Raw genomic sequence first — 15,093 nt, 5'->3', positions numbered from 1 at the left:
ATTCCAGAAATACGAAAACACTGCAGGAGCTCTAAGAAGCCTATTTGGATGAACAGAGAACTTCAAGAGGAACTAAGAAAGAAAAGGAAAATGTTCAGGAAATGGAGGGAAGGACAGAGCTCTAAAGAAGAGTACCTACAGGTTACTAGGCACTGTAGATCAATCATCAGAAAGGCCAAATCTGAGAGTGAGCTAAGATTGGCCAGGGAAGTCCACTGTAACAAGAAAAGATTTTTCAGTTACGTGAGGAGCAAACGTAAAGTAAAGGAGGCAATAGGCCCGCTGTTGGGTGCGGATGGACAAACTCTAACGAAAGATGCAGAGAAAGCAGAAAGGCTTAGTGCCTATTTTACATCTGTTTTTTCCCACAGGTCAAAGTGTTTAGGCACATCTAGAGATGGCTGTAGCCAAAGGATAGTGTCTGGGTGGCAGGTTAACATGGATAGAGAGGTTGTCGAGAGGCATTTAGCTGCACTGGATGAGTTCAAATCCCCTGGTCCAGATGAAATGCACCCGAGAGTACTCAAAGAACTTTCCAGAGAACTTGCACAGCCCTTGTCCATCATCTTCGGAACCTCTTTAAGGACTGGAGATGTCCCGGAGGACTGGAAAAGAGCAAACGTTATTCCGATCTTCAAAAAAGGGAGGAAGGATGACCCGGGAAACTACAGACCAGTGAGTCTGACCTCCGTTGTGGGGAAGATAATGGAACAGATATTAAAGGGAGTGATCTGCAAACATCTGGTGGATAATTTGGTGATCCAAGGAAGTCAGCATGGATTTGTCTCCAACAGGTCCTGCCAGACCAACCTAGTTTCCTTTTTTGACCAAGTAACAGGTTTGCTGGATCGAGGAAATTCGGTTGATGTCATTTACTTGGATTTTAGTAAAGCTTTTGACAAGGTTCCCCATGATGTTCTGATGGATAAGTTGAAGGACTGCAATCTGGATTTTCAGATAGTTAGGTGGATAGGGAATTGGTTAGAGAACCGCACTCAAAGAGTTGTTGTCAATGGTGTTTCATCAGACTGGAGAGAGGTGAGTAGCGGGGTACCTCAGGGCTCGGTGCTCGGCCCGGTACTTTTTAACATATTTATTAATGATCTAGATGAGGGGGTGGAGGGACTACTCATCAAGTTTGCAGATGACACCAAATTGGGAGGACTGGCAAATACTCCGGAAGATAGAGACAGAGTTCAACGAGATCTGAACACAATGGAAAAATGGGCAAATGAGAACAAAATGCAATTTAATAAAGATAAGTGTAAAGTTCTGCATCTGGGTCAGAAAAATGAAAAGCATGCCTACTGGATGGGGGATACGCTTCTAGGTAGCACTGTGTGTGAACGAGACCTTGGGGTACTTGTGGATTGTAAACTAAACATGAGCAGGCAGTGTGATGCAGCGGTAAAAAAGGCAAATGCCATTTTGGGTTGTATCAACAGAGGCATCACATCAAAATCACAAGATGTCATAGTCCCATTGTATACGGCACTGGTCAGACCACACCTGGAGTACTGTGTGCAGTTCTGGAGGCCTCACTTCAAGAAGGACATCGATAAAATTGAAAGGGTACAGAGGAGAGCGACGAAGATGATCTGGGGCCAAGGGACCAAGCCCTATGAAGATAGGTTGAGGGACTTGGGAATGTTCAGCCTGGAGAAAAGGAGGTTGAGAGGGGACATGATAGCCCTCTTTAAGTATTTGAAAGGTTGTCACTTGGAGGAGGGCAGGATGCTGTTTCTGCTGGCTGCAGAGGAAAGGACACGCAGTAATGGGTTTAAACTTCAAGTACAACGATATAGGCTAGATATCAGGAAAAAGTTTTTCACAGTCAGAGTAGTTCAGCAGTGGAATAGGCTGCCTAAGGAGGTGGTGAGCTCCCCCTCACTGGAAGTCTTCAAGCAAAGGTTGGATGCACACTTTTCTGGGATGCTTTAGGATGCTTAGGGCTAATCCTGCGTTGAGCAGGGGGTTGGACTAGATGGCCTGTATGGCCCCTTCCAACTCTATGATTCTATGATTCTATGATTCTAAGTAACTTTTTGGACATTTCCCATCCAACACATTCCCCCACTCACAATCTTGCTTGAAACTTACATAACACACCAGAAACTTGTACAAATTAACACTACACTGTGTAATTCTGAATTCCCTATTATTTGTGTATAGGACCACTAAGGGTCCCACACTTGTAATCAAGGCTCATAATTCTCATACAAGAATTCTCACATAGCTGTCTACTGTCTAGCATGGCTTTCCCTCTGCTCTTCCCTCCCCCCAGTTCATCCAATTCCATAATTCCCTATTACTTGGAGGGGACTAATTTTGAAGGAAGGGAATAAAGCCTTAGGGATACCACCTTATCCTCTGGCATGGAAGTTAGTAGCTACAGAAACGAAGACCCTCATGTTTGCATGAATTAATGCCGCTGATCCTTTCTCAGTTTCTATATCAAATATCGACCCTAGAGATCCTGAGTTTGCTTCTGGTCCAGTTAAATGTCTGCTAAAATGCCCCCAGCTCTCCTTTCTGTCTCTCAGTTCAAACGGCAAAACTACAGGAGGGGCAGTCTGCTCCACTATCAGGTGTCACTTTTCAAAAGCAGGGTAAAGATCTCTAGTTATCAGATCCCATTTATAGAACAGCAGTGGATCTCCCAATCAACCGTCATTCAATCACCCAAGACTATCAGCCTAACAAAAGATAACGTCACACCCGGCAACTAGAATATTATCTTTGTTTCCTTGCTACAAGCGACTGTTTTGTCTGGACTCCTGGTTAAAACAAAACAGGTTCCAACCATCCATCAGATAATGTACACATACACACAAGATGATCCTGTTAAAGCAGGTGCAGCTTGCTTAAAAGAGCTCATTTACAGTGAGGCGCATTTCTTGTATATTAAGGCCATGGTGAATAACAGCCTCCCGCATGAATTGACTGCTTCTGTTCAGTTCCACGGCTGTCATGCATAGATGGTTCAGAAAACACAAGCTTGGCATAATGGTGCGTTTCTCATGCCAAAGGGAAAAATAAAAATAAAAATTCCACTTTACACATTCTCCTGTGCCAAAGAGCTCTTTTTGATTGTACCCAGAAGGTGCTCCACTTTAATTTCCCACAGACTGGTATATTAAGATGCTGAGCAGTTCTTCAGGATAGTTTATTTAACAAGACACTTGCTGGAAAAATAATGAGGGAGGAAAGACTGCAAACAGATTTAAAATAAGAAGGAAAAGCCATATGCCTAGACACAATGTGCACTTAGAGTATCAATCAGCTTCAAGTTAGATATGTATATACATTTCATTGATACCTATAGGAATAGTTTGCTGGACTGAAAAAGGTACAGAGTATATTGATGTTCAGAGCTCATATTGCGTTCCAAATTAATGTTTTTGCATGCAAGCATATTAGCAAATATTTTTCCACCAACTTCACTTCATAGAGGGTGTACAGTTAACTCCTGCCAAACAAGACATCTGCTATCCATGATCTGATTCAAGAACAGGCTACTAATCTGGCGTGTTTTTCACTGAAAACTGGCCGGTTGATGCTGAGGGATCACATTTGGCCAATGTAGCTCCAGTCAATATCCAATTCAGCACCCTTCCTGAGTAAGGGGTTGAGGGAGCTAGTGAATGGTTCTGGAAAGATGTTGTCCCATTTGCCACACAATCAGTGTCAAGCACATTAGAAGAAGAAGAGTTCGTTTCTATGCCCCACTTTTCACTACCAGATGGAATCTCAATGCGTCTTACAAGCGCCTTCCTTTCCTCTCCCCACAGCAGACACCCTATGAGGTAGGTGAGGCAGAGAGAACTCTGACAGGACTGCCCTGTGAGAACAGCTTTATCAGGACTGTGACTAGCCCACATCACCCAGCTGACTGCATGTGGAAGAGCGGAGAATCAAGAGCAGTTTCCAGATTAGAACCTGCCACTATACCAAGCAGGTGTGCCAGTACTAACCATTCTACTGGCTTTACTTAGTGGTCATTATTGAACAGATCCTGCAGGCATGTAATTTGAGGATTGAACATCTACATTCACGCCAAGATTACCTTGATGCTCAGCTATTCCTGTAGTTCTACGTGGACTCAATATATAACATGGGTCAAATGTTCAGGTGGGTAGCCATGTTGGTCTGAAGTAGCAGAACAAGGTTTGAGTCCAGTGGCACCTGTAGGAGAGCTAAGAAAGCCAGCTTGATGTAGTGGTTAGGAGTGCAAACTTCTAATCTGGTGAGCCGGGTTTGATTCCCTGCTCCCTCACATGCAGCCAGCTGGGTGAACTTGGGCTTGCCACAGCACTAATAAAGCTGTTCTGACCGGGCAGTGATATCAGGGCTCTCTCAGCCTCACCCACCTCACAGGGTGTCTGGTGTGGGGAGAGGAAAGGGAAGGCAAATGTAAGCTGCTATGAGACTCCTTCAGGTAGAGAAAAGCAGGGTATAAAAACCAACTCTTCTTCTAAGACCAACCAAATGTTATTCACAGTATAAATCTTTGTGTGCATGCACACTTCTGCACACGAAAGCTTATACCTTGAATAAAACTTTGTTCTGATGTTGTTTTCTGCACTGACTTGGAATCACGTGATCTAGAAATTGGAGGCCTCTCTATTGACAGGTTATGATGAACAGAATGTCCCCAGTGGAGGAGAGGGAACATTCATCTCAAGGAACAGATATTGGGGGCTTGTGAATCTCCCTCCCTGTCACCCTTGTCTTTGTCCAGGAGCTGGAAAGGGAAACATTCCTCATCTCCCATTCCCCAAGCTTCTCAAAAAGCCAGGGGAGGGGGGCTGACGAGAGCAAAGCCCCACCTCAGAGGTGCCCTGCCCCATCAAGCAAACTTGGAAGAGGTTGCTAATCAGTAGTATCACTGCCCCCGGTGCAAATAATTAGAAGACTCTGGTAAAAGCAAGATGTGACAAAACTAGAGAGTGGCTAGCTGCAGAGGACACAAATTACTCTGCCCTTGGTACTACTGATTAGCGACCTCTTCCAAGTTTGCTTGATGGGGCAGGGCACCTCTGAGGTGGGGATTTGTTCGTGTCAGTCCCCCTCCCCCGTTGGCTGCACGCTGTTGAACTGTCATGAGAGGAAGAAATTTTGCAAAGTCTTCTAGAGTACACATAGCTTGCTGCGTTGATTTTGAGAAGCTTTGGAAATGGGAGACGAGGAATATTTCCCTTTCCAGCTGTGTGAGAAAATGAGCAAGCCACTCGCATACATTGGTCATATTTGTACCTCAAGACCCGCCTGCTCTGGGTGCTGCCTGCCAGACACCAACCTCTCTCAGCTGGAGACACTAGCTCACTGTGCATGGCCTCCGGCAGATGCTGCACAAAAATGTCACAGCTAGGTGAAAGGCTGCAACTCCTGCTGTTTTCTTGGCTCATCTTGGGGTGGCATTCCGTCTGGCTGGAGTTCAGAAGGGCCGTTCCACCAAGCACTGAGTGACCCGCCTTCCTGCCATTGGGGAAGGGGTTCAGCAGGAATGCAGCCCGGCTGCTGGTGCCAGGCGTCGGTCTCAGCTCATTTTCTGTCTGTTAATATCCTAATTGCCTTATAACTATTAAGAAAGAAGAGTTGCCCTTCTTATGAGACATAAAGATAAACAGTGCTGTCCGTTTAACTAAGGTTTAACTAATGGAATAGGACAGGAGAAGTTTCTCTTGGTGTTTTTTAAAAATATCATCTGGTATTTGCTGCAGACCCAACTAAGATTAAAGTGACAGCTACAGGAGCAATTTAAAAGTTGGTAACTCTAATTATGTCTATGTTTAGTAACTATCAAAACCATGGACATCTAACTTATATTAAAACATGCTTAGATGTCTGCATGCATTTGCAATTCATACTGGGATTAAGTAATTAAGGAAGGAGATGTTAAAAAATGATCCACTCTGGGTGTCAAATTGACTAGGTTCACCAATGGGCATTTTCATATGCGCTCAATGTTGGCTGGGACCACAGTTCCTCTGCAGGGTGTTCCCAGAAATTTATACAAATAGATCTTTATCCAGCTTTTGTCTAACAACCCTGCATTGGAGCAAATCAGAATACTAAGGAGGTTTTTAAAAAGTTGGGGAAGTTAAAGGAAGTTAAGAAGTTAAAGGAAGAATTCATAAGAACTGGGGTGGGAAGATGTCCACTGATTTTCTCTTCCTTCTGCAATCAATCTGTGACACGTTTTTAAAAATAAATAACCCTGGCTCTAGATGCGCTATTCTATAAAAAATGAATTCCTAAACACATACAGTCCTTGCAGTTAATGTAACTTTTGATGCCTCCACTGCTCCCTTAAAACAAAAAAATTGCCCCCTCCCAAGAAAAAATTCAGGCTACAGGCCTAGGGCAGTGTTGCTATGGCAACCAAAAATAACAACTGAACTCTTGCAAAAAAAGGGAATTCTGTGTGAGTTTTTGAAACCCATAGCACATGCTATGCTATTTTTAGAGAAAGTGAGTAGGGAAGAAAAGAGACATTAATGTCTATGGTACCTTTGGTCTCTTGTGGCGCAGAGTGGTAAGGCAGCCGTCTGACAGCTTTGCCCATGAGGCTGGGAGTTCAAGCCCAGCAGCCGGCTCAAGGTCGACTCAGCCTTCCATCCTTCCGAGGTCGGTAAAATGAGTACCCAGCTTGCTGGGGGGTAAACGGTAATGACTGGGGAAGGCACTGGCAAACCACCCCGTATTGAGTCTGCCAAGAAAATGCTAGAGGGTGTCACCCCAAGGGTCAGACATGACTCGGTGCTTGCACAGGGGATACCTTTACCTTTACCTTTGGTGATCATGGTGGTGGAAAAATATGGGCCTGTAAAGTCTGTCAGTTGAGGGGCTTGTTGCCTTAGACTGCAAAATGCCCTGAATTATCACTGAAAGTAGAATAATTATACGGAGGTGACTGTTTTCTCAGGAAAAAACCAAGTGGCAGCTGTTAACACTTCTTCTGCTGGCTGTTCTTCCATGTTGCCACTTGTTCTCCTTATGAAGCCTTATCACCATGATGTAGACAAGCCCAGTGAGTCTGCCACAGTACTATGATTAGCAGCATAATCTTAAAAACATTTTCTTGGGAGTAAGTGCCATTGAATAAACCTGAATATGATTGTGCATTGTACAGGGGGTTGGACTAGATGACCCTGGATCTTGTGAAAGCAATGGGGATTTATCAGTTACCTTAAAGACAACCCTTGAAGACAAATTAGAAACATCAGAAGTACTGAATTCTATGATTCTGAGCAGACTTGATTAAGATGGCACTGTTAGTAAACCACACAGCCATACAGTAGGAGTGAGGATGGGACAACAAAGTTCTTGTGGTAAAGGAATGCAAGATGATTATTTTAATATAGTATTGTCAATCTTAGGTGCAATCTTAGGCACGCTTACCTCAGTGTACCATACTGAATCTGCTGCTGAATAAACATACATAGGATCTCGCTCCATGTCTGACTCTGGGTGAATTAATAAGCTTAAGATTCAAGGAGACAAAATGCGTACACATTTTGAACTTATGCTAATAAATGCAAACCTTACATGCAGAGTAAATATGTTGCATTATTTACACAGCATCGTTTATAAAGTTCATCACATTGTATATCTTACAATAAATTCCTGTATATGGAAGCTTTGGATGTTAGTAGTAATGTATCTTTGACAGCATGTGTTTGAATAGTTGCATAAACAAGACCTTTTACTGACTTCAAGGCAGACTTAATGAGCAAGGCAACATACATGGTCGCTAACAGACTGAGAACCTCATTATGAAATTTGCGTAGTGTATTTGTTACCAAGGGAACATACTAGAGCACTGAAACACTGTAATTTTTGTCTTGCAAAAGAATTTCCTCAATTATGCTGATTTTTTTTTTTAAAAAGAGCAACCCAAAGGTCAAAAAAATTATGATAAAGCAGTTGTTGCTTCAAGGTAGAGTTCTCCAGATAAACGTCAAAGGCCAATTCCACATGGGTGGAAAAGGCCTAAAGGGCAGCCATATGGAGGTGGTGCAAATCCCCATATCTATATGACGTTGCTGTCAGGCTGCTGTTCTTCCGGCCTGGTGCAGATTGGGCCACAGAAGCCCCACACTAAGGGAACAAGGATTCTTCCATGTTCCCTTTTGGCACTGTGGGGGCCAACGAGGCCTGTCGCAGCAGTAGGCCCGTTAGGATGGGAGGAGGCCCGGCTCCTCCCCGCCCTACAGAGGCCTGCAGGGGACAATGCCCTGGATGGCTTCTCAGCATGTCCTGGTGCCACAGGGCGGACTAGGGCATTGTTTATGTCAATTGCAGGAAGGTGGAATTGTTTAGAACATAATCCCACAGTCCAGAAAACTACAACATCCCCCGCCACAACCCCCGTGCGGCAGAACCTACCTGCCACCACTGCGTTTCCTGGGGGGACTCCTTTCAGCAGGACACTGGTTGTCCCACTGAAATGTGTCTTCCATGGGACACATTTCCACACCAGAAATGATCCAGTACTGAAATGTATCCCCCGTGGGGACTCTGTACACTGCGGAATGGCGCCACTGGTGCAGGATCGCCCAAACACGCATATATGTTAGAAAACATATGGGGGAAGCATATGGGACACAATCTATTGGGCTGATAGTGTAGAAATTAGAGTCAGGAGTCAGGAAAAGTTAAGCACTTTTAAAATCCCACTGAACAAGAACTAGACATATGTTTAACTCCCCTATTTGAATCAACAGGGTTTCAAACAGCTTAACTTTGGCCAGATCCTATCCGTACAATACTTTGGACTGCATGGCACAAATTGCTAAAGAAACTAAACCCAAAATCCCACATGCAATGCATTCCAAAATGCAAGAAAGCTTGAATGTGATTATGAAATCATCCCTGTTGCACGACCATGAGTCAATTCAGGACCATGATAACAAGCACATTTAAAATAGTCTGTTGTTCACACGTGTACAGGTAAACTTAAAACCGCCTTTTGTTGTTGTTGTATTTTGATAACAGGGCCTGGGATGTAAAATATTTTATATGGCACATAATTAAGTTTATTTATCTCTGTACAAAAGTTGCAAGGGGAGGGATGGCTATGCTAGGTTCTGTGATTGTTTTTCCCTTAATATGGAAAGCCTGCAAAAAAGATATAAGGGCTTACTCACAGAGTTGCTATCCCTCATCTTCCCTCAGTCCACATTTACAAGCAATAATGGATCAAGCAATGTCAGAGCTCTCGTGTTTGAGGTTTTAGAATCTTCTTTCAGTGATCATAATCCTTTAAAGTTAACAATTAAATGTGGCAAGGATATATTTCTACCATCTAATTTAGTAGACTATGACATTACTGGTCACAGGAAAGGGAAATGTTCAGACCATCTTCAGAGCTCGGTGGAACAAACCCTGATTAACGAGGATGAGTTGTTGCATGTAAAGGCCCTTTCAAAGGTGGACTGTGATGTCATAGTACTATGAAAACCTTGCTGATGGTCTAAAACTCTTATTCCTTTATACAATGCGCCCCAAATATATCCTCACTAATGACAATAAATGGTTTGATGGTGAAAGACCAAGGTAGTCAAACTGCGGCCCTCCAGATGCCCATGGACTACAATTCCCATGAGCCCCTGCCAACGAATGCTGGCAGGGGCTCATGGTAAATGTAGTCCATGAACATCTGGAGGGCTGCAGTTTGACTACCCCTGGTAAAGACTATAAAACAAAGCTCTTGAGATGTAACAGGGAAACTAGATGAGTTAAAAACAATTCCACACTAAACGAGTTAAGAAGGGCCAAATCCCATTATCAAGAACTCTTAAAGGCAAGTATGTATCATGACCACTACTCAAAGATATTAGGGGATGGCATAATGGATGCAGGGTCTCAAGAGTCATTTATCTTGTTACCACCTTGGTCTCTGGCATCAAAAGATGAGATCAAGGTACTGATTTTGTCACTCCTGTCTAATAAATCGCCAGGTGAAGATTTGAGCATTCCCTGAAATAAAGCATTCCCTGACTGGTGGGCCCCTGTGCTATCGAGACTGTTCTCCCAAATTAATGAGACTGGCAAAATTCCCCAGCAGTGGATAACGAATATTATTGCCCCATCCATTTAAAAGTTGATAAAAATGATCCCTGTAATTATAGACCCATCAATCTTTTATCCATTTCTTAACTATATGGAAGATTTCTGAAACTTAAACTTGAAGAATGGATAGAAGCCAATAACATACTACATCCATGCCAACTAGACTTCAAAAAAGGACACAACAATTGAACATTGCCAGACCCTGTACCATCTTGCCTCCTCAGCCATGAAAAGACCTTTGTTGATCTTGCTGCGGCATTTGACTTCCTGGACAGGGAAAGTCTCTGGCAGAAACTCCTAAACCTGGGGGCTGATGTCCATTTAGTCTACCTAATTAGACAACTCAACCTAAATACCACTGTAAGAGTCAAAGTAGGGACACCAAGCTCACTGACCAATGAAATACCAGTTCAAAGGGGTGTGAAACGGAGATGTGTGCTGGGCCCCCTGTTGTTCAATCTATACGTCAATGACATAGTGTCCAAGCTAGCTTGTCCAGAATTCATGTCTCCATCTGTTGACCAGTCAAAGGTGTCAATCTCGCTATATGTAGATGACATGGTGTTCATCACTCTAACTAAAACTGGCCTAAAAAGATTGCTGGATAAGCTGGGACTATATTGCAACGAGGAGAAGCTAAATATAAATTACACAAAAACAAGGTGATGGTGTTTAGGAGGCAATGCAAGAGCTGCCTCTGCCTCTGCCTCCCTTTGTACCCCTTTGTTTCCCATAATGATATATTTCTTCAGTCCCAGGTATACTCATACAGTATTATGTATTTCTAAGGAATACAGATATTCTGACTGTTGCTCCACAGAGGTTCTGCTCTAATTCAGCATCCAAAGTGAACCAGTTTTTTTTAAGTATCCATATGACAGCCTTCCTTAATTGTCCACTTTCCAGGTTTCCCCTGCTTTGCTCTGATCTTTTCCCAGACCTAGTTTGATATGATATTTTTCAAAAGATCACAGTCAAAGCTTGTCTGTACCCCATGTAAATAAGAAAGTGCACAATTTAAAAGATCCCATGCACAGTGGAACCATTTTGCTTGCACAGCCACCATTTCCCCATTATCTCTGAAGGACTTTGGAAGGGATTATAAACTTGCTAGATTGTTATAACATTACTATACTAAAGCAAGCTATTGCCATGATCTACCAGTTCCTCTGAACCCCCAAATTTCAGTTTTTTAAAGACGTAACCTCAAAGACATTTTTGCTTACTGTGATAAACCTTTATGCTTATCTCCATGTGGGATAGAAACATCCTTTTTAAAAATGAAAGTTGGAAAGTTGGAACTAGCAAATCATGGCAATCATTCATTATAATGCTACAACAATCTAGCAATTTCTAGATTTTTAAAACACCTTCCAGTGAGAGAAAAAATCAAGGAAATTAGCAGCTGATAAAGGGCACACCACACTGCTGCATGAAGACTCAGTTTTCCAATGCAAATTATTCTGCATTCATAGCAGCCATGGCAGGGAATGTGTGGATGCAGCCAATGGCAGCCATGAAGCTCCTCAGTGCACACATGAAATAATGTGCATGCAGAGCCATTGTTTTAAACATCGGGCCATATAGTTAACTCTGCATTCGAGGCCTTATAAAGCCACAAAAATGTCAAAAATGGAAATCATCTATTGGGTTCCCAGTCCCATACTAGAGTTATTTCACAGATCATTTTGTATAAGTGTATGGCTAATATGTTTAGAATGTAAATTTCAAAACATAATGTGAATGTGACAACACATATGCCTGTTGAGGTCAAAGCAGGATGGGCTATAATTCCCTGTTAAATACATGTTCATTGTTGTTTGATAAATGAAGCAATTCCCAAAGTCTACATCCTGTCAATTTGATGGTTCCTTTTTAATTTTATAAAAAGTTATACCAAGGAATCACACTACTGTAACTTACCACTCAATTAACATTTGTTGCAGTATTACTCCTTTGAAGAATCCAATTAAAGTAACATCAAGAGGAATTTTTAAGCAAACCTTACTAAAGTGCATTTGATCACAATCACATATGACATGGCAGAAAAGTCAAACGATTCTTCCAACCACATCTGATGTCATTTTCAAAGTCAATGTCATATTCAACATCTTGGAAAAATCGTATGGATATTGCTTTTACTAATATGCATGTTTGGCAATGAGAATGACTGAATATTATATTGTTCTACTTGATCCTTCCAATTAGGTTCAATTTTGTAACCTGAGCACTAACAAGAACAGCCAACGATGGCCAAAAAGTAATCTGATTATCAGCCATGCCAGACTTTAGTTTGCAGAAGACAGGGCAGAAACCAAAAATGGACATGTAACAGCTAAACCAATATTTTAATCTCTGGATGTTCGTTTGTAAACTTTTCATATCATGGAGCTGGTTGGTCAATCTTATGAAAGATAATATCTCATTAATTCTGAGAAATAGATTTTAAACTGGATTCAAATGTGCACACCTAAGTGTAAGCTCATCAAAGTTGTTATTGGGTTGTTGTTTTTTGTAAAGATGTTGGCAAACACAGAACCATTATCAGCACCAAAAGAGCTAACTATTCAAAGTTTCTCTGACCTGATGTAACTTCAAATACAAGACACATTTAAATGCCTGCATAATGAAGATGTGAATAAGAAGAATATTTCTATGTAGTTCTTATTTACTGATTCAATTAGATCTGTATCCTGTCGTTCCTCCAAGGAGCTCAGGACAGCATGAATAGTCCCTTCTTCCCATTTTATAAACACAACAGTCCTGCAAGATAGGTTTGGATGTGAGCCTGTAAACAGAGATGTCATCCCTCTGTTATTCCATACTTATTTATTTGTTTTACTTCATTTACTTTCTTCACAATGGAGACCCAGAACAGCTTACATCAGTCTCCATTGTATCCTCACCACAACAAACCTTTGAGATCAGTCACACTGAACCTGGCCCAAGATCTAGCAATTGTCAATAGCAAGGCGGAGATATGAACCCATGTCTAGTCCAACACACTAATCACCACACTACACTGACTGCGTGACCTGCAGAGACCTCACAAGGGGAATGTAGGTTCCCTTTTCCTGCCTTCCCATTGCATTACCTGAGTCCTCTCTAGTTCACAAGGGGAAAGGAGTGAAGGAATTATCTTTGGATAATTTTTGGAATAAGGGTGCAAACCACAGGACAAGAGACATTCACCACCGAGAAACCTTATCTCTTTTTTTCTAAGATTTGTGTTTCTAATACCAGCAGGGCAGAAATCTGATTGTCAAACAACCAGTTCAGTGAGCTGATGTACTTTTGTATTACATTTCACCAAATAATGTTAACAAAATACTGTGGAATGCAGTATGTTTAAAGCCTACAAACATTATACGTTAAATATAATCCTAGATTATCATTCCCAGAAAAGCTATAGAACTAATGCCAAGATGCAAATAAAAACTGTCTTTTAAAAAACCAATGGAAATATCTATCCCCATTTTCCCACAGAGTAAGTACCATGAAGTAGACAAAAAGATGTAATTTAATCTCCTGTCCTCCCTCTCCTCCAATTCCCCAAGTTATTATAATGTTATGGTAAAATCAAGAGACTGTTGGTAAAAGCAGATTATTTACCATATAGTTTGCTGAAGGACACTTTTGAATACGTAAATATTGAACATCCAAATGGCATGCAAGTATTACTTTGTATATATTCATCACTAATGCAGAAATAGTATAATAATTCTTTGCTCATAGGCACTGTGGAATTAATTATAAACTCATTCCTGTGGACAGAAGATGTTTGCATTTTTGGTACCATAATGTATATTCAAATGGTAGAAGCATTAACATTGGACGTATTACCTTACTGTTCAGCAGATTTGGTGGCTGTCTTTTTAATGTAATGGCAGTAACCTATACTGCCCAGTCGCTTAGCAATGGTGGGATAAGATTATCTGTTAGCAAGGTATCTTAGGCAAGGTTCTAATTCATTCTACCCTTAATTATAATTTTGTTGTTGTTGTTAGGTGCGAAGTCATGTCCGCCCCATCGTGACCCCATGGATAATGATCCTCCAGGCCTTCCTGTCCTCTACCATTCCCCGGAGTCCATTTACGTTTGCACCTACTGCTTCAGTGACTCCATCCAGCCACCTCATTCTCTGTCGTCCCCTTCTTCTTTTGCCCTCAATCGCTCCCAGCATCTTCAGGGAGTCCTTCCTTCTCATGAGGTGGCCAAAGTATTTGAGTTTCATCTTTCTTAATTATACTTTAAGAAAGATTATTGGTTCACAAGAGATTAATGGGCGCTGAAGGCAAGATGGCAGAAAGCAAGGTAGTAAATGTGAACATACAGATCCTAAGATTAAACGATACTGATGCGCATCATAGTAGAAGATCTGAGAACCCATGAAGCGGACAGTGCCATCCTAATCAGTTACACCCTTCTCACCCCTGAGAAGGGGGTAACTCTGCTTTAGATTGAAACTGATGAGTCACCAGGGGTCCAAATATGAGGTCCTCCTAAAAACAGGAGTAAAAAAATAAGGATGGGGAAATTAGCATGCATTCTGGAATAAGAAACCCTGTGTTTACTTCCAGCCTCTACCAGTTTCAGAGTGTCTGTTTGTCATTTGACTCCAACTTTAATTGGCTGATTGAAAAACTAATATGCGTTTCAGTCTCGCTGGAGGGAGTACAACTACAAGAAAGAAAGAAAGAAAGAAAGAAAGAAAGAAAGAAAGAAAGAAAGAAAGAAAGAAAGAAAGAAAGAAAGAAAGAAAGAAAGAAAGAAAGAAAGAAAGAAAGAAAGAAAGAAATTTCCAATTTGCCGTTAGGTCTTCAATTAAGCATCAGTTCTACTATGGCAGCTTCTGGCTTTGACTTCTTTTGGTGGATGCCCTTCATTTGCTACCAAACAATGCTGGCATGTAACCTCACAGAGCAAAACTGCCTGCTCAGTTTCCCCCCCTTTTCTCCTGTTAGAAACAACTAAAGCATAAATGACACACCAAGACGAACCTATGGGCATCTGAAA

The 15,093-nt window shown here is 41.8% G+C and overlaps 1 protein-coding gene across 3 annotated transcripts in view; it reads right to left on the bottom strand.

Moving 5' to 3' along the window:
* The window catches only part of KIAA1958 (KIAA1958 ortholog), a 79,276-nt gene that overhangs the window by 44,496 nt on the left and 19,687 nt on the right, over positions 1–15,093 (bottom strand). The window lies entirely within an intron of this gene.

This window comes from Paroedura picta, chromosome 7 (assembly GCF_049243985.1).
Source record: "Paroedura picta isolate Pp20150507F chromosome 7, Ppicta_v3.0, whole genome shotgun sequence".
In the NCBI taxonomy this organism is placed as follows: domain Eukaryota; kingdom Metazoa; phylum Chordata; class Lepidosauria; order Squamata; family Gekkonidae; genus Paroedura; species Paroedura picta.
Note: the sequence above shows the minus strand (reverse complement) of the source record. Positions and strands in the feature narration are given on the sequence as shown.